General features: G+C 36.8%; 1 protein-coding gene across 5 annotated transcripts in view; it reads left to right on the forward strand.

Annotated features, from left to right (window-relative positions):
* The first annotated feature begins 418 nt into the window (after nt 1–418).
* The window catches only part of adcy7 (adenylate cyclase 7), a 57,525-nt gene continuing 39,509 nt past the window's right edge, over nt 419–18,434 (forward strand). For 4 of the 5 annotated variants that reach the window (XM_088004403.1, XM_088004402.1, XM_088004401.1 and 1 more), the window contains exon 1: nt 420–601. The gene's annotated coding sequence lies outside the window, so the exon portion shown is untranslated. Of the gene's footprint in view, nt 602–18,434 lie in introns of all 5 variants that reach the window. The other variant, XM_015002844.2, reaches the window with a different exon arrangement.

The following is an 18,434-nucleotide window of genomic DNA, read 5'->3' on the forward strand; positions in this document are numbered from 1 at the left end:
CCAAAATTAGTCTTTCTAAATTGCCGTTAGGATAAATGTGCTTGTTTATTCTGTATGTCTCTGTGATAGACTGATGACCTATTGAGGTATCAGCCCACCTGAGCATCATCTCGGTGGATAAACAGATTTTATTTACGCCATTTTAAAATTAGTACATTTTGATTTTAGTACTGGGGCAAATTAATTTTTACTCCTATTTTGACATGACTACCTAATTTTTAGACCAGAGTGAAAACTACCATGACTAAGTTATTCTCCACTGATAAAACTCCACTTTAAAAAAATTATAAATTTTTAATTAAAGCACAGTTTTAATCAGTGAAACCTGTTCTTAAGGTTGTTTTTATTTCCACTATAGTCTAATAATTGGGCCGCATTCTTTTAAGGACCGCCACTGGCCGTGGTAAATGGCGCACTCGGGCATGCGCGTGGGTGTCGGTGACAGTGATGGAGTGGAGGAGGAGCGATGTTGCGGTGATGAGCGAGCGCGCGCAGTGCCTGATGAGGAGGAGCACGGGGACCATAACATTACGCGCTCAGTCTGTATCTCCAGTGGACAGTAATGTAGATTTATCCCCCCGGACGCTGTTGAGCCGCGCAGGTAAGACCCTGAACTCGAAGTACATAAATTAAGAACTATTATTTCTCCAAGTGAGACCTCATATGATGAATGCTTTTTGTCCCACCGCTGAGGGAGAGTTTGATTTTTAGTTCCTCACTGCTGACAGCACGTTGTATAGATTTGACCGTTTTAGAAATGAAAATGTTTTTGCTTTTCTTTGGGTTTCACAACGTGCTTTTGCAATTTGCTGTTTGGCTAAGCCAGAAGTTCAACCGGTGTTTGAAAACACGCGTGCCAACGAGATTGTCGCTTTCAATGAACTTGAACACGAGTTGCGGGTTAAAATGTGGAAACGTGTGTTTGATGACACGCGGTATCTGAATACAGTATCATAAACCTTTTATCTGCGTTTACCCCATTTTATCTAGCTTTTATCTCTTCTCTGGTTAAAACGGTATTCTCATGACTGTTGAGCAAAGCAGGCGTGGAAGTATGCACCTTCTCTCGCTAATTGTGAGGTGTTTCCGTACCAAACGAGCATCTTTCTTCTGGGATGGACTTGGTATAAACAAAGCAGTGAAATCTTGACGTCTTCATGTCGTTATCTCCCGTTTTCTTTTGCGATAGGGACCTTAAGTACCTTCTAGAGCTAAACTTACAAAAAATATTCTCAGCGTAAGACAGCGGCTCTTTTTCCTCGTTGCAAATATGCAGAACTGCTACTGACGTGTAAGAGGCTGGTTTACAATGATTCCTTTATTTTCCTTTGCATCTCTGATAAAATTCCTGATGAAAAAGTTTAAAATGTCACCTCCGTGCGTTTCAATCACTTAAAATGTCATCGATGTTAATTTTGTAATAGGAATTTAATTCAAACTAAATTCATATTGACGTATTTCAAAGAGTTATCGATCTCAAGGTGTTTTCATTTACTATAGCCTACAGATTTTATCCTACACATTTGGAAGATTAAATTTGGCAAACTAATCGACTTTTTTTTTTTTACCTGCATGAATTACTGCATTAATTGAATAAATTAACCCGTGACTCTGGAAAACACTTTACTTCCACTGAACTTTCCTTTAATATTCTGATGTCTTCCCCTTAATTGTGTAAGTCATTATGAGCATAACATAACACTTCCATTTTAAAAAGTTATGTCTAACAGTCTTTATGCAATATTCAAATTATCTGAGAAATTTGCTTTTGGTGTAAACCATAATCATAAAAACCACAAAGTATAATTTTAGGAGAAACTGTCTTAGAGGGCTGTATCCAAGCATGTTGAGTGAAAGGAAAAAAGTGTGGTTAAAAACAAGGCAGCATTAATACCTGATTTTATGAACACTGCATGTGCAAGATAGACCATCAACCATGTCTCAAACTGCAGTTGTCGATGGCCAGAGCCCTGCAACTTTTAGATGTGTCCCTTGTCCTACACACTTGAATTAAATGGCAATACAGCCTCACTAGCATGCACACAAACTCACCCCTGCTAATGAGCTAATATTGGAGCCAGGTGTGTTGAAACAGATAGATTCTAGAAGTTGCAGGACACCAGCCCTTGACGACTGGCGTTAGCTTACCTCATTGAGCAGGATTCTGCAGCTGCAACTTTTTGGATGTGTCCCTGCTCCAACACACCTGATTCAAATCAATGGTTAATGAAAAGGCCTTTGCCAAACCTTTTGCCATGGCAAGAATGTATTTCAGCTTTTTGATTCAGGCGTGTTGGAGCAGGGATGCATCCAAAGTTGCAGGACGGTGGCACTCAAGAACTGGAGTTGCCAACTCCATTTATATGGAATCAGTTGTCAAGAGGAGGATAAATAATGCAGGCAAGCTAAGGGACACTATCAACTTAGTTTATTTATACATCAGCGATTCACAACAAATGACATCTCAAACCACTTTCCCAAACAACCAGATGAAATTTATAAATAGAAATGGTCGTTTTAATCCTATCCTTTCGAAAGATTCAAATTTATTTACATATGTTTTAGTTTGAACCTGGTTATAGAACAATACATTTTCTGTTTTTAATATCAGTCAGTAAAAAAGCTTGACATCTAAGGAAACCAGGTAACAGCATAGGTAGAAATCCTTCCTGCTAAACATTAAAGTAGGAAACGATTCATAGTGTAAAAGATTTGATTCTAATCTTATTTTTACAATAAAGCACTTTCTCTGGAAGTGTTCGTCTCCTGGCTAAAACAGCTGGTTGATTTGCTGTCTATTATTCCTGCCATTATGTCACAGTAGGTGCTAGGCTGCAGTTTTATTGCCAGCTTGAAGGTAAATTCATTAAACGCTTATTTGAACTTAAGAGCCTGTTTCCTAAATGGATAGCACTGCTGTGTCAGTTTGGAATTAACCTAACAGACAAAAGGCAACAAACAGGAAGTATTATTTTGCTTGTGTCACAATCTAGCAACAGACTTTATGTAACCATTAAATGCAGAACCTGTAAAGATAAGGTATGTATTACATTCAGGTTAGTTTGTAATCTTTACTTCTGATTCTTCTATTCATTTTATTGCTTGTGGAAGAGAAGTGATCCTTCCTACATAGATTTTCTTTGTTAAATGTACATTGTTTTAGCTTCTTCTTGACTTCTGTAAGATGGGATTTGTGAGACGGATGAAATAAGTTCATTTCTTGTTGCAACATCTCCTTTGAAAGTTTTTTTTTATAAAGAAGACATTCTTTCTTAAAGTATGTCGGTTGAACTTTGCGAAGGCTGGCACTGAGTCATAAAAAGGTGTGAAAGAGAGTTCATAAAAGCTTTGGGATCGATAAAGTGACAGGAAGTCTTGGTGCAACTTCTCCATGTAATTTGAAGAAGTCAGTTCACGTTTTGTCAAGGCTAACACTTCACTTCAGGGTCTTTTAGTGAATCTGAGAAACCAATATTTGGTATTTTCATGAGCTTGTTTTGAGATTATTTTGCTTCTTAAACACTGAATGAGAGCTAGATAACATTATATGGCACTCTGTGTGTAAAAAGTGCCTCAAATCCAGCAAAAAGCAACTATATTATATTACTGTTTGCACCTAAAAATGAAAAATGTGCTGAACATACAGAGATAATCATTTTTCTTATGGAGCATAGTTAAACCCGAGTAACTTTAAAAGTTATTCTGTTGATTCGTGTCATTAAATTGGAGACCAATATAAAAATATTACAGCACACACTACGCAGATATGCTGTGCACAGATATGTGGTAAAGCATTACAATAAATTAATATTACACAATATTTTGATGAAAAAGTACTTTTTCCATTGGGAGATTATGTAACTTCTAACAAGACATTTTCTCATGTTCTAAGTTAATTTATCTACCAATGGAACGTTTTCACCGATGTTAAGGAATTATTTACTTAAAACAAGCCTCTATATCTGTCTTTCTTCAAGTGTGCCAAGATATTTGTACTAGAAACTAGACCAAAAATACTTGATAAGATTTTGTGTTTCTGCATTGTAATCTTTAAACAATTTATTTTGATAAAATCAACTTTGCCACAATTGTTACAACTGTTTTGAAAATGCAACTCAAGTCTTTTCCTATGATTAATGTACTTTTTTTTTATCAGATTATCAGGTAACTTCTGGTCAGCCATTGGCGAATTACTGGTATGAAAGGTTTAACCCACACCTGACCCCGTCTTCTTTGTTTCTAAAATTTTCCATCTTCCTTTTCATAGAGTTAGTCATTCAAATGAGAAAGCAAGGAATTTGCCAGGTTAACCAGAGTTTTCTCTAGTTGTTTGATGGATTGATTAATTTAGTGCTGCCTCTCCCCTCTTGATTCAGCTGCCTGAAAAGTAGGCTCCTATTTTCCCTCACTTTACAAGATAAGAAATTTTGAAATATTTTTGGTCACCAAACATATGGACACGCATGTTCTTATTAAAGCAGTTAACTACAGCTGGAAAATTGTCATCTTGTTATCTGTAAAGCAGCAGACTGCAGCCTAGTTACCTGAGCAAATAGTCTGATTTAAAAAAAAAACTAAGCATTACTAAGTATATCAACTTGACAATAATGTTTTCTTCAAGTGCTTATTATAGGTGTTTGCTTATAACTATGCATTGAAATCGGTTAATACATGTTAAGATGTCACATTGTTTTAGTAGCAGTAGGAGGATTAGTTGCTTTTCTGTTTAAGTAAAGAAAAACTGTGGTACTTTTTCTCAAAGCTGTTATACCACAGGAGCCTCATAATGGCCCATACCTTTGTAAGCTTGGTGGTCTGTGACCTCCTCTTCCTGGGGTATAAATAGGACGTGACACAGAGGCCCATTTCTCTCGGCCAGACTTCAAAGTGGAAAAAACAAGAGAACATAATGCAGATCTGGGATCTTTACAGGTCAGGGTTTACAATGTATCTGTCCCACCGTCGCATATTGTTGAACTGGGTGCTTTGGTCAAATCAGATGAGGTTTCAGCTTGTAATGGCTCCATTTGGGTTTGGTGAAAAAAGCTGTTGGGAACAGTGGAGGACCCATGATGTTATGGGCTGGTTTCACTTCCAGATACTCTGTAAAGTTTTTTTTAGAGGAATGGTTAAAGATAGTTCCCTGTCTAGGTTTGGTGCCAACTTGTGATGTGTTACAGAGGAAGGATAAAATGAGTGATTTCTTTTTAAGGAATAATTTTCCTTATTGATAAATGCAGTTAAAAGGGGCCTAATTTTCTATATATTTTTTTACTTAAGCTACTCAAATCATTTTAAAGGGGCTATTATGTAAAATTGAAATTTTTTTAGTTTTATATTTTGCTGTAATGTTATTGCTTCATCATAAAGATGCTTTGATTCTAGCGCTTTAGCTAGTCCAGGGGGCCCCAAAGAGTTTCACGCTACATTCACTCATTCACCCATTCACACACACATTCACACACTGTAAAGTCTTGCAATGCCAAAGGGTCCTGTAGTGTAAAAGCTGTAATCTAAGTTATCATACATATGTGGAATTCACCATAGCCGTATGATTACGGTGCAGTAACGATTCTCAGTTTGACACAAAGGAAACCCTGTTGTGATTGTGCATGCTATTTGATTAATTTTACAGTTTGGTGAATTTAGACAGGGACCATCTGTTCAGGGTTGAGCAGTGTACAAATTAACACAAAGAAAAAGAAAGCCCAGAAACAGATCGGTACTGTTCAGAGTGACGCCACTGCCTACTGCCTCAGCGTTGTTTTGTGACAAGTCTCTTAATAACCAGTGGTCAGGTTGTTTTGTTTTTCTCCATCTCCATTAGACCGCATTAGATGACCAAGTAGGAGAAAGGCCACACTCAACAGTGAAGATTGGCACCGTCTGTAAACATGAGCACTTATTTTTGAGTCTTAAGCCACAAATGCTCACACTACTTCCTCATTTTGCTGCCATTCTTTTTCAACCTGTAGAGCTAATTTCAACAAGAAAAAGTGTTTTATCTAAACTCTGAAAAACGTAAATGTGCAACTCCTCATGCATTAAGAACATGATGAACACAAGCTTGACTTGAGCTTGATGACTGTGAGCTCAACAGGAAATATGGGGAACCTCTACCGGAAATGTAAATGCAACTTTTTGCAGGTTCTTTAGAACTAGGTCTGAAAGCTATCCGTCAAGCTCAGGCGCACATGCTCTCTTTCTCCTTGCAATACTTTTGGTATAATTTCTTCCCTCCTTTTTTAAATTTTCTGCTCTGGAGAAATCTATTTCCACACGGTCTTAATGAGCATCAAAGGAAAAAACAAAACAAAACTGCAAAATCATTTTGTGTTTTATGTGCCTTGGAAAAGCCTTTATACCTTTTAAATGTTTTTTTTTAAATACTTTGTCACGATGGAGTTGCAAACTTCAATATGTTGCAACTGATGCAGTAGAGTAACATGGTTTTCAAAATGAGTGAAGAGCTGTGTATTTATAACCAAGCCGTCTGAGTTAGTACGTAGTGAAACTGCCTTTTGCTGCCTGTGCAGCTGCAAGTCTTTTCTGGTATGTCTTTGCATTAGAGACTGAATGTCTTGTCCATTCTTTTTGGATATTAGTTCAAGTTCAGTCAGACTGGATAGATGGCATCTGTGAACATGGATTTTCTAATACTACCACAGATTACTGCCTGGGTTTTTTAGATGTGGATTTTGTCTGGTTCTTACTAACTCATGAATGTGCTTTAAACTAAACCACTCTAATGTTACTTCATCATAATGCAGAGGTGAGTAGAGTATCCAAAAATTGTACTCAAGTAAGGGTTGCTCTACTTGAACAGATTTTTTTTCTCAAGTAAGAGTAAAACAGTAATTGGTAAAAATGCAAGTACTTAGTAATTGATCAACATATCAATGGTTTAATATTTAAAATTACGTCATCAGGAAAACCGTGTGTATTACTTGGCAACAATAGCTTTCCTATATCTCCTCTTCCATAAAGATTGGATTTGTGAGGAGCATGACTCTAGTGCATGATGTTCTGTTGAAATTTTCTCTTACCTGAGCTTACAATTCCTCTTTAGTTACTGTGCGCCTCTTGGTGTTTACTTAATCAGTACTTATGTTCTCAAAGCAACCCACATACGCAGAAGAACAACAACATTTGAATGCATAGACACAACCAGGAGTGGTCTGATTGTGATGTGATGCACTTTGGTGACAGACTTCTTTCATAAGATCATAATAATAGTTTTCAGCCATTGTTTACATCCTAATTTACCACATCTGGCTTTTTCTGGTGCAGAATTATGATGCATGTCTCACATCAATGACATGAACGCTAGAGATAATGCAACATTCCCGTTAAGACTGCAGCCGCTTTAAAAACAATCAATTAGTATTGTATCCGAATTAGAACCACATATGGAAGTGGCACAGATCTGATGTCTTTCTTTTTTGCGTGTGTGTGGGGGTGAAAATATCAGAATTGGGTCATTTAGGCTACTGTGAAAAAGCCAGATATAGGTCACATATAGGCAAAAAAGCGAACTTGGGTCACATTGGCCTGCTATGAGAACATAGCCTTTTAATTTTCACATGGTGGATTGAGCAGAGCTCAAAGCTTCTCCACAACTTCATGCCTGAACTTTCAGATGTTTCTTGGTCTTCATGATGATGATTGTTGACTGATTTTAACAAACCTTTGAGGCATTCACAGAACTGCTGAATTTCTATTGAAATTAAATTACATGTGGGTGATCACGCTGGATTTTAATGAAGAGCATTAGAGAAAATTAGGGTAGATAACTTAATATTTGTGGACTCTTTTCAGTTGTTTATGGGAAATCATGCATTATATTTTTATCTTCCTATGACGTATGTGCTACTTTGTGTTGGTCTATCAATACACCGTAAACTGAGAAAACCTTGAAAAGTTCAAGCCGAAGAAATATTTAGAAAAAGTCCTCGTATACATTTTATATAATCGTTTGGCATCATTATGCTTTCTGCATGCTTTTAGCCCCTCACAGGACTGACGATTCCTCTTTTCCAATCTCCTCATTTTGGTAATCATTATTTATATTCTTCCCTTCGTCTCCCCTGGAGGGATGAAATGAGAAGGGCTCCTCTTAGTGAATTAGGTGCTAATCTCTCAATGCACCAGGGACTAATTGACCTCATTAGCTTCGAGTCCACTGCCTCTAGGAAGAGATGTACTCTTTAGCACAACCTTTGGGATACATGCTGCAGATGCTTGTCATTAAGAGTCTTATTAAAGCAATTTTAGTTACTAAAAATTTTAAATTCAACCAAATGATTTTTGCACAGCTAAATATTGCCTAAAATAATAAACTGTTTAGCTACAATCATTCTTCTCAAAATTAGTTCTGACACTGACTTATGGATATAAACACAGCTCCAAAACCAGCAGTGATTGAATTATTGGTCAGAGAAAGTCGTTGTTACACAAAGCTCCCTGGATTGTTTTCCCTCCGCTGAGTTTGTTTGATGTATTTAAAAGGAGCCCAACCTCACCTCAGATCTGAGGCCATCGAACGTCGAGAGCACATGACCTTCTCTTTGGGTGATGCCTCTCTTCATCTTTCGCTCCCAGGACCTCCTTCACTCTGCATTGTGAAGTGAAATTGTAGAACGACGTCCTGCTGTAGAAAAATAACAGAAATGAGGAGGGTGCCACTGCGACTGACTGTCTAAGCTCTCTCAAGGTTCAAAGGTGTTTGTGTTTGGCGTCATCAGATCGGCGGGAGACTTGGCTCCTCCGGTAAAACTATCCACTGGAATCTGTGAGCAAGCATTTTAATGCTCCTCTGGGCTTAAAGCCTGTTAACTATTATGTGGCAAAAGGACTAAAGACAAAAGTAATTATGAAAAAATATAAGTAAAATAGTAAATAAAAACATTTTATGAACAAACAGCTAGCTAAATAAATAATAGGGGTTATAATTATTTTAATACCTTAAGTGCAAAAGTTGTGAGGGAATTGTATATGTCAAAATGTTTCTATATATTTAAATATTTATTGAATCATATTATGGATCCTGTGCTGCCATGCTCTGTGAAAAAGTTTCATTAAAACACCCAAGCATGTGATTGGTTAACCTGGACAGGTAAATCATAATGACTAAAGTTATAATAGCTCCGCCCACTGACCCATGTAGGTAAATTCACGTTTCATTAATTACGTAAATAAACACTGAAACAGTCAACATCTTTTATCATCCATTTATTTAGAAAAAAATGTCTGTATTTGTCTTGAATTGTGATTAAGATGCATTTAAGTAATATTTACAGCTTATAAGTGAAAAAGTCTGTTTTTGTACGAAAGATAAGACTTATGCATTTACCTTTTAATTTTTGTTTCAAGAACTTTCACTGGCTTTCCAGAAGATATTTATTGTGATAGTTATAATAGTATTGTTTCACCTTACTTTAGAACACATCTTTCTTTTTTGACATTTTTTTTTCTAGAGGAGAGCTTTTCTCTCTCTTTTTTTTTTTTTTTTTGCTCAAACAAGCATGAACATTTTCTACTGGGACTACGTGTTTCTACGTTGGCACCTTGTGCACTTTTAATGATAGCTTTATAATTTTGGCTGAGGTTCTAGGAGGAGCCATTGTAAGACACTATAATTAACGACCAACAACTGGTGCATGGCCAGAATATTCTGTGCAGATCTTGTGCTCAAGGATGCCTCTTATGTGAGCGTGAGTATGCAGGCATAAATAGAACCCTATTAGTGATTGTTCTGTCACGTTGCAAACACAAAAAGTGACTGAATGCTTTATTAATAGTAAAAGTATTCATACCCATTAAACTTTAAAAATTTGTCACATTACTATAAACTTGATTTGTTTAAATTTGATTTTTTTTGTGATCAAGAGAAAGCAATGCATGATTGTCAAGTGAAAGAAAAGGAAGAATGATTAAAAAAAATGTTTTTCAAGTAAAAATCTGACAGGTGAAACATTTGTATGTAGCCCCCTTTTACTCTGACCAACTAATTTTCTTTTGTCTCGATTTAAAAATTATATTTTTACCTAATCTATGTAAGATTATGTAAGAAAACAATGCCTTCTTTCCTAATCTAGCTTATAAACTAACAAACTGTGTGAAACCTCTTTTAGTATTTTCCTCCCACTTAATTAAAATACATTTACACTTTGTGGCAATGATGAGACAACAGTCAAGTATTTTACTCAAAAGTTCAACGGATACTTAGACAAAATAAGACAAAGATTTGTCATCAGTTTCTACTAAAAACTATTGATTTTAAACCTGACTCATAAAGGATGTGTTTGCTTCAGTAGAATAGTGGGAAAACAAGCAGCATGAAGTGAAGTTTCCACTGATTAATATTCTGGTTTGTTTTTGTGTGCAGCAACCCTCCACATACCTTAAACATAATGTGTTGTGTACTTGGATGCCGTTATCAGACTTTTAATTGCAGTGTTTTGGAGAAATGTTTGCAGCTTGTGCTGGGCAGAAATTATTTTTCCAGCTTAGGAAAAAGAGGAAAGCTGATGGAAACTCAGAAAAAGATGCTGCAGCTGTAAACCCATCTATATTTGTTCTTTGTTTTGTACAAGCCATAGTTCTTCAGCTTTCATTTTCTTGTTATATTACTCTGTAGACTGACAATAATTTACTGTCATCTTGATCATTATTCAGTCTTGGATGCTCTTTTTTTTAAGACTGGAAAATGATGCAGTCTAACTTTAGCCATTTGAAGAGCTGCAGCACAACATGGGTTGCTTTGGAGTGCCATTAGAGGAATACCTCTTCACCCTGTTGGAGAAAATTTTCCATTTCCTGGGCAACTTTCCCTTCCACAGCCCCTCGAAATGATCTACCTTTAGCATTGCGTGATTAAAACAAAGGTTGATACAGTTACAGTTTGAAGTAGAACAAATGATTTACACTTGAAGGATGCAAAATGATTTATTGAAAGGATATTCAAATTTAAAGTGCTTAATATCCCTTTAATGGCATTACATAGCATGTTGTTGATAGAAAGCTTTGAGTCAAACAGGTTTGTGCGAAGTGACCTTTTGTGTCAAACTTCTTGATCAGAAGCCATGCCGAAACACCCTGCAGCCAGTGTGAGCCGATGCTTTCTTCCTGTGAATGTTTGAGAGCGGATGGTGCAACTGTGTGGGTGTCTTGCTCTCTCTTTCTCCCCATTTCATATCCAGAGTATTGTGCTTGCTATCATTCAAGGACATTATGTAACGCTTGTGAGAGCACCCCATCTGGAGAAGTGCCATTGAATCGAAGAGTTTGCAGAAATCACTGCAGAAATGAAAAACTTACCTGTGAAAGACATTAGTAACTAAGGACGCTGTACTGGCAAAAGAGAAATTTGCTGTACATCTGGTCGATGGCTTTAAAGCACAAATAATCTCTGTAGCATTTCAGGGAATTTGGAGTTCATGTTTAAAGATGTAATGCACATCCCACTTTATGTAGGTGCATTTGTAATTATTTAATCCCAGGCTATGCAGATGTAAAGGTAGGTGTTTTAAACTCGTTCAGTTGAGCTGAAGTCTGTGGATGTGGTTTCGTTGTTGTAGATGTGCATTCAGTGTACAAACATGCAGGATTTGCATGCCAGAGTCAGCCTTGTAGACACTTCAGTGGCTCAACAAGCTGCTCATTGTGCTAAACTGGTTAATGAGTTATTAGCTACCCACTTGCTCTCGCATTAGTGGTGGATCTGGTAGAAAAGGCATGGATTTGGGCATGGAGTCAGTTTGAATCTGGATTACAATAGAGAGCCTCCAAAAATATAACTACTGACCAACTGAGAGCCCTGGGCAAGCCTCTCCTTCTGCTGTCCCTTACACAACCAAACACTCACCTACTCCTCCAAGAAGGCTTTTGGAAATAAAAATGCTTGTTATTGTACATTGTAGGGATTTTAAAAATATTTTTGAGAAAACTAAGAATCCTCTTTTCACTGTTTTCCTTTTCTTTTTCTTAAAACATTTTTAATAACTGCAATAATAGTGATGCATATTTGTATTTTTTTTATTAATATAAATCAAACATTTATTTATTTCAGTATTTCTACACATATTGTAGAAATGCTGGGTTTTTATTTGGCATTTGCCAGCTTAGAGAGGGATTATACCAACAACTGCTGAAATATTTGCTTTGATTGGTTGGGAAGTTATTGTCTGCCGTTTTCCTCCAACTTGAAGGTTCGTCTGAACTACTTGCATTGATGTGGTTCTTCTTTCCATCTACTCGCTGTGAAAATTATCTTTTAAAAACAGTTTCTTTAATAAGTGCTGCTTGTTGTGTAAATAATTTCCAAAAGCCACAGGACTAGACTGACTGTTGAAGACCAGCTCTGTTCTCTGAAAGAAGCAGCTTATGGTGTATCATTGGTTGATGGAGTATCGGGGCCCAGATAATCTTCTAAACATGCCGTCAGTTTCAAAGCCAAGCTGATAAACTCTACAGCAACTTGGTTAGAAAAGCATTCATACCTCATTTTCACATTTTGTCCTGTTGCTACCTGAAACTTCATTGCACTTTATCTAAGATTTTATTTGATACATCAGCACAAAGTAGCAATAAATATCTGAAAAATACAGTGTGTGTTTTTATTCAAACCCTTTTCTCTGATAGGCCTATAAAGAAAATCCAGTGCAACTGAATGCCTTCAAAACTATGTGATTTGTGAAAGCTTGTTGGAGAACGTAAACAACCAGATTTATAAATATCAGGGGTCACAGCAGAGAGTTCAAAGATAAGATTGTTGGAAGGTGTGAAGCAGAGTTGGGTTGTGAAACAACAACTTGCAGAGCACTGTTTGGTGACCCAGAAAACGAGTGTAGAAAGGAACTCTGGTCAGATGAGATGAAATTTGAAGTTTATGGCTAATGGGTGAAGAAGGCACTATGAGTTGAATACACTTTCCCCGCAGTGAAACACGGTGGTGGCAAGATTATGCTTTGGAGATTCTGTTCTCCAGCAGAGACAGTAAAGCTGGTAAAACTCGATGGGAAGACGCTGTCCCACTCAACCCGACTGAGCTTGAGCTACTCTTCAAAGAAGGGTGGGCAAAAAGACTTGTATTCCCAATTGAAGTAGTCTTCAGACTTTTTAGGTGACCTCGTCTTTAACTCAGCTAATTTTAGAGGCCTCACCTTAAACAAAACACAAATGAAAAGGCTGAAGTTTATTTGATTAAAGAAGTGACAAAAAACGACAAACAATACAGTTCTTGAATTTCCTATTCTTCCAAAAATTGCATTTGATCATTTCTTCTGAGTTTTACTTTTTAAAATAAAGAGGCAATCATGTAGAAATGATTCTTTTTTTATTATTATTGTTTAAGTACAATAAACTCCTCCCATGCTGCTCAGCCTTTGATTGCAGTTGTCAAAATGAATGGGAGGAAGCTTTGCCAGGTGCCTGAGGTTGCAACATTGGACACCTGCTCTGGTTCCATTTGGAATAATAATAAAAAATATGTACCTTAATAAGAAATATCTGCAAGGTTTCTCTCACTTTTTTGGTGCAAATATTACTTATTCTTATTATGCAATATTACTTAAAATTGTCAGTAATTCTACTACATATGTAATAAATCCACACCAAATAATAAGGAAATAAAACCCAGTTAATATCTTCTCCTTAAATTAAAAATTCCCCATAATGAAAGTTAATCTAATCCTCCAGGAAGGATCAGGTGTCTGCCATTCAAACCTCGCTCACACAGATCATTTATGAAAGTGTTTTGCAGATCTCTGCTGTCGGCAGCTGGGACGCTGATGTTCAGTGGGGAATCTCAAAGCTGTGGGCTCAGGTGTCTCATAGCCTGAAAAGACTGCTACTCCAGTGATGAGGCTAGCTCGTGTACCCTGTTTGTCTTTCGAGTGCTTAAAAAAAAAAAAAAAAGACAATTTGTGTAATGCATTTACAATTCCATTTGTCTCATGATGTTCTTTTTACATATTGTACTCAAATATAATCTGTAGAGTAGAACTATATTGTATGATATAAAAACTGACAGGTTGTTCTCATTTACTTTGAACTGCCTTGTTGCTGAAAATGTTCTATATAAAAAATGAAATTACCTTACCTTCTGTGCTTCATTCACAGAAGGTTTCTGTTTCTCCTGTCAGCTTAAAATCAGGTATTTTGTTTTCTTGCAGCATCCATCTGTGACTAATTGTGCACTGGCTACAGGTTCCTTTTTTTGTGAAGCTGTCCTTGCAGAGTTGTTAGGGAAATGAGTCACAGTTACCAAGGAAGTGAAATGCTGTGCGGTCAAGTGCATGTTGCAGGGTAAATTCTGTCTTTGCTTGAGAACCCTGAAAACCAGGCTGATGCTTTGACATCTCAGATCTGTGAAAGAGTGTTTAGACTTGCAAATTATGATAGAAGGAAAAAAAGCAAGAGCTGAACGTTAAAAAAAGAAACAAGCTCATCTTTTGGAAAATTGGTACTCCAACACACAACACAATTTTGTTAAAGTTCTTACCTTACATTATTTTAATCAGCAGTACACTCAAACGACTTTTTTTGCTCTTTGTGACAAACATACCTCTCCGTCACAGCAAGCGACCTGAAAAAGCACCTGTCTGTTTTTGTTTCATGCTGTAAGAAATTGCATGAACGTGAACGTACTGCGATGTTGTCTTGTTGCATTTAAACAACTCTGTAAACATGCTTGGCATGTAGATATGCATGGGCGTTAAATCGAACAGGATTAATATTATGGGATGCCAGAAAACAGACTGCCAGGAAGTTAACTGAACTTTGGTTGGCGATAGAAAAGCTGCTGTTACTAGAAACTAGTTTAAGACGCAATACAAGTACTGATGAGAAGTTCCTGTGTTGGTTTCTTTTTGTAACAGATGGTGATGACTCTCTCATGGCAACTGGTTTAGGTGCATCTATTCGGTTGCTTGTTGACACTAAAAGCAGATCAACCAATCGCCAGGCATCAACTCGTTGCATTTAAACATATAGTCGCAAATTTCACATCAGTTCAAAATGTTAGCAAATAGATTCATAATCACAAAAATAAAGGCCATTATATCTCTAATTTCAGTGTTTTAGAAAGTTTTATAAATGCACAATTTAGTTCCATGTAGTTATAGTTTTTCCCCATTTATTACCATTTTTATTTATTTCAGTTAAATTAAATGGGTAAGTTATAATAAAATAATATCCTGACTTTTAACAACAGTTCTGCCTGCTGCTGCTGCTGATAGTGAAATAGTGTAATGGTTGTTTTCTTGGCACTCTGGTGCTTTTGTTCCCAGCTGAGCATAATTTCAACACTTTAACCTACATGAGTTGTGTAGTTGACGTTTGGTTACTACCATCTCTTTGTTACAGTAGTTTACTCATCTTCTGGTGGCTTCTTCAGCAGCATAACACACTTGGCCACAAAGCTTGAATAATCTCACTGGTTTCTTCAGCATGAATATTGTAGCATGGTTGTGTAGCCAATGGATCTGCAGTGACGGTGTGATGTTACTCCTTCAAATACTTTGTAGACAAAGAATGTGTCAGAATAAAAAACAGATGGCAAAAGACATGTCAGAATAAACAAATATTAGATGCTGATATAAATATTAAATATCATTAAAAATTTATATGTCAGCATTGGCAATACAAAAACCTGTTAAACACTGTTAAAAAGGGTTTAAATTAAATCAAATTTATATGTAACAATGGCCTAGATGAAGTCCATACCTAAATTTGGGACAGTTTTTGTGGAGTGCCTCTAGATGTGAAAAACTGGTGGAGATACTTTTTAAAATACTCGCAGCTGTAATTACGTCAAAAGAAAGTTGAACAAAGTATTGAGTCAATGTGGCTGAACACAGATACACCCTTTAAAATTCAGAACTGTGCATTCTTTTCCTTTCACTTCATAATTATGTGCTATCAAAATTTTTAGATGAACGGCGATGAGATGTGAAAACATTTAAGGGTAACAAATGATTTCACAAGACACTTGTTGGCATTGCCTATACTCTTAAGAATTTCACGTTTTGGTTTTCTGTTTTAAACACAGATGTATATCAGTTGAATTAAATACGTGTACAGCACTGTCAGACTGTGACTCATTTATGGGAAGGGCAGCAGTGAAACTCAAGTCTTTTCGAGTCATTTCCTTTGTGTGAGCCTTCAGACAGATGCTTGGTAGGAGTAACCCTGCTTTCACACAGCTTTGCCAAAAACCTCTCCTTCCCACTCAGCCACAGAAATCCCGGAAAAGGTACTGGTGTGTAAAAATATTCCTGTGTTGCTTCTCAACGGCGACGCTTTCATTCACATTCCTTGGCCCACAGCGGCAAAACACAGGGGGATGGCTTTTTCAAAACGTGCAACTTTCGCCGTGCCTCACACAAAGCATCCTTTGAGATCCGATATCTGGCATGACCAACATAAAGACCATCACTGGGTGCGTTTCAGAAGCTTAGCTGAACACAAATTGTGTTCACGCCAAGTGCATGAAACAAAGTGTGGGCTTACAAATTTTAAAAGGGCTGTTAAAGACACTCAGGGGAAAACCAGAATGCTATTAGTTGAATCCTCAGCTACCATTCAGTGTAGTCATCCATGGCTCTCGGAAGACATTTGAGGTAATGAGATCCCTGTGTGCTCGCCCTGCGTCACTCTGACCGTCCGACCTCTCTGCTGCTGCAGGATTTTAAATTGAAGGCTTGGACTGTGGCGTTCCATGCAGCGCTAAGAATATGCAGTCAGCATTTTTTTCCCCCCATTGTGCACATGGATTATTTTTCTTTGCAGAGCTTTTTATCTAACAAATCTTTTAGCGTGCAGTCACAAGCATTTCACAAAGGTCACTGGTTTTCAGTGCATCAAAATGTGATCATCTGATAATATTCTAATCTAGTGCCACTGAACAGGAAAAAGTCATATCCCATAAGGTTTTATCCGTGACATGAAGTGATATGTTTTTTTGTTTTGGAATAAATTGTATTTATTTTCCCTGATGACTCAGGGAAACTTAAATCATCAGATTAAGATTACTCCTCAGGGCTGGGTGGGGTTTTGTTTTTGTTTGTTGTTAAAGACAGGAAAAAACCCACTAAAACAAATAAAATGCATCAATGAAGCACTGCTAATCAGTTTATTACTTTACCACCGAAATTTTACTGTCATAGTCTGCGTTTCATTCAGCAAAATCTACTCCCCCTCAGCACAGATGTTTTAAGGAAGAATGAATAATTCTTGGCTTCTCACCCACAAGCATTACATGAATTATGTAAGCCTTTTCTAGTGGTTACAAGGATTCACCTCTCCTTCAACTGCAGCATTAAATCAAAAATCCTGTTTTCGAGCAATGAAAGCGTCTCCTAAAGGTTCTGCAAATAAAATGAAACTCCATGAAGAAAAAAAACTGAAACACGATCAGTAAGTAAACCGCCATGTCGCCATCATATTTTATAGTGGAAACGGCATGTTCAGGTTTAACTCTGCGTCTCTGTAGCCAGAGAGCAAAATCTTCTATCTGTGCGATTTACTGAATTGGCAGTGTTGAGTTTTGAAGAGGAAATCAAGTAAGTCTGCTCAAATAGTGTGATCAGTCAGGTTGGGAACATGTTGAAACATGCTCTCAACATGTTCCCAACCATCTTCAGCCATCAAATGTATCAGGACACAAAACAGGCATTCAAGTGGTTGTTGTTTCCTCTCGTGGTTTTATTAAAAGACATTATTTTGAGTTTCTGTCAATATTTGTTTTATTTTCAGATTTGCTGGTTATGCAACAAATAGGAAGTTAGAATAATCTAAAATTATTTTGCGTTTTGTGCAAATGTCTCACAAAAATTACACATGTGAAGACATTGTAGTGTCCGTAACACTGAAACGACGTCTCTATAGAGAGAGCTTGCTCAGCCAAGGTTTTTGAAGTTGTGGTATTTTGTGTCCTGGGTGGAACTTGAGTGGACATTTTATATCCAGTAGCATTTTAACAATTTAATCTCTAAGACTGGGTAAAATGTTATTGCACTATTTCTTATTGGTATTTACAAGAAATCCCATTAGAGTAACTTAAAGTTTGTTGCATGACAAAATGTGTAAGCTAAACAGTTATTAGTACTTTTGCATTGCACTGTAGCTTTTATTTATGTTTTCATGCCTGTCAGCGTCTGTTATCTGACGATACGAGTAACTGGGATTTATTTTAACGTTATAATAGATGTGAAGTTTGACAAAATTGGCTTATTTATTCTTCAAATTTATATAGTGTAGTCAAAAAGTTATTTTTTTCATTGCTACATAATTCGTAAACGCTCAACAGTTGGTGGTTACCATAGCAACCAGTAACAGTCAGTTTACCCACTTTTTCTGTTGCTGTCTGAAACTGTGGTATGTATTAGGATGAGCTCTGTTTTCTTCACAAGTATTATATTTTAACATATGTT

This window comes from Poecilia mexicana, unplaced genomic scaffold (assembly GCF_051168715.1).
Source record: "Poecilia mexicana isolate PSO_F unplaced genomic scaffold, ASM5116871v1 scaffold_3, whole genome shotgun sequence".
NCBI lineage: Eukaryota > Metazoa > Chordata > Actinopteri > Cyprinodontiformes > Poeciliidae > Poecilia > Poecilia mexicana.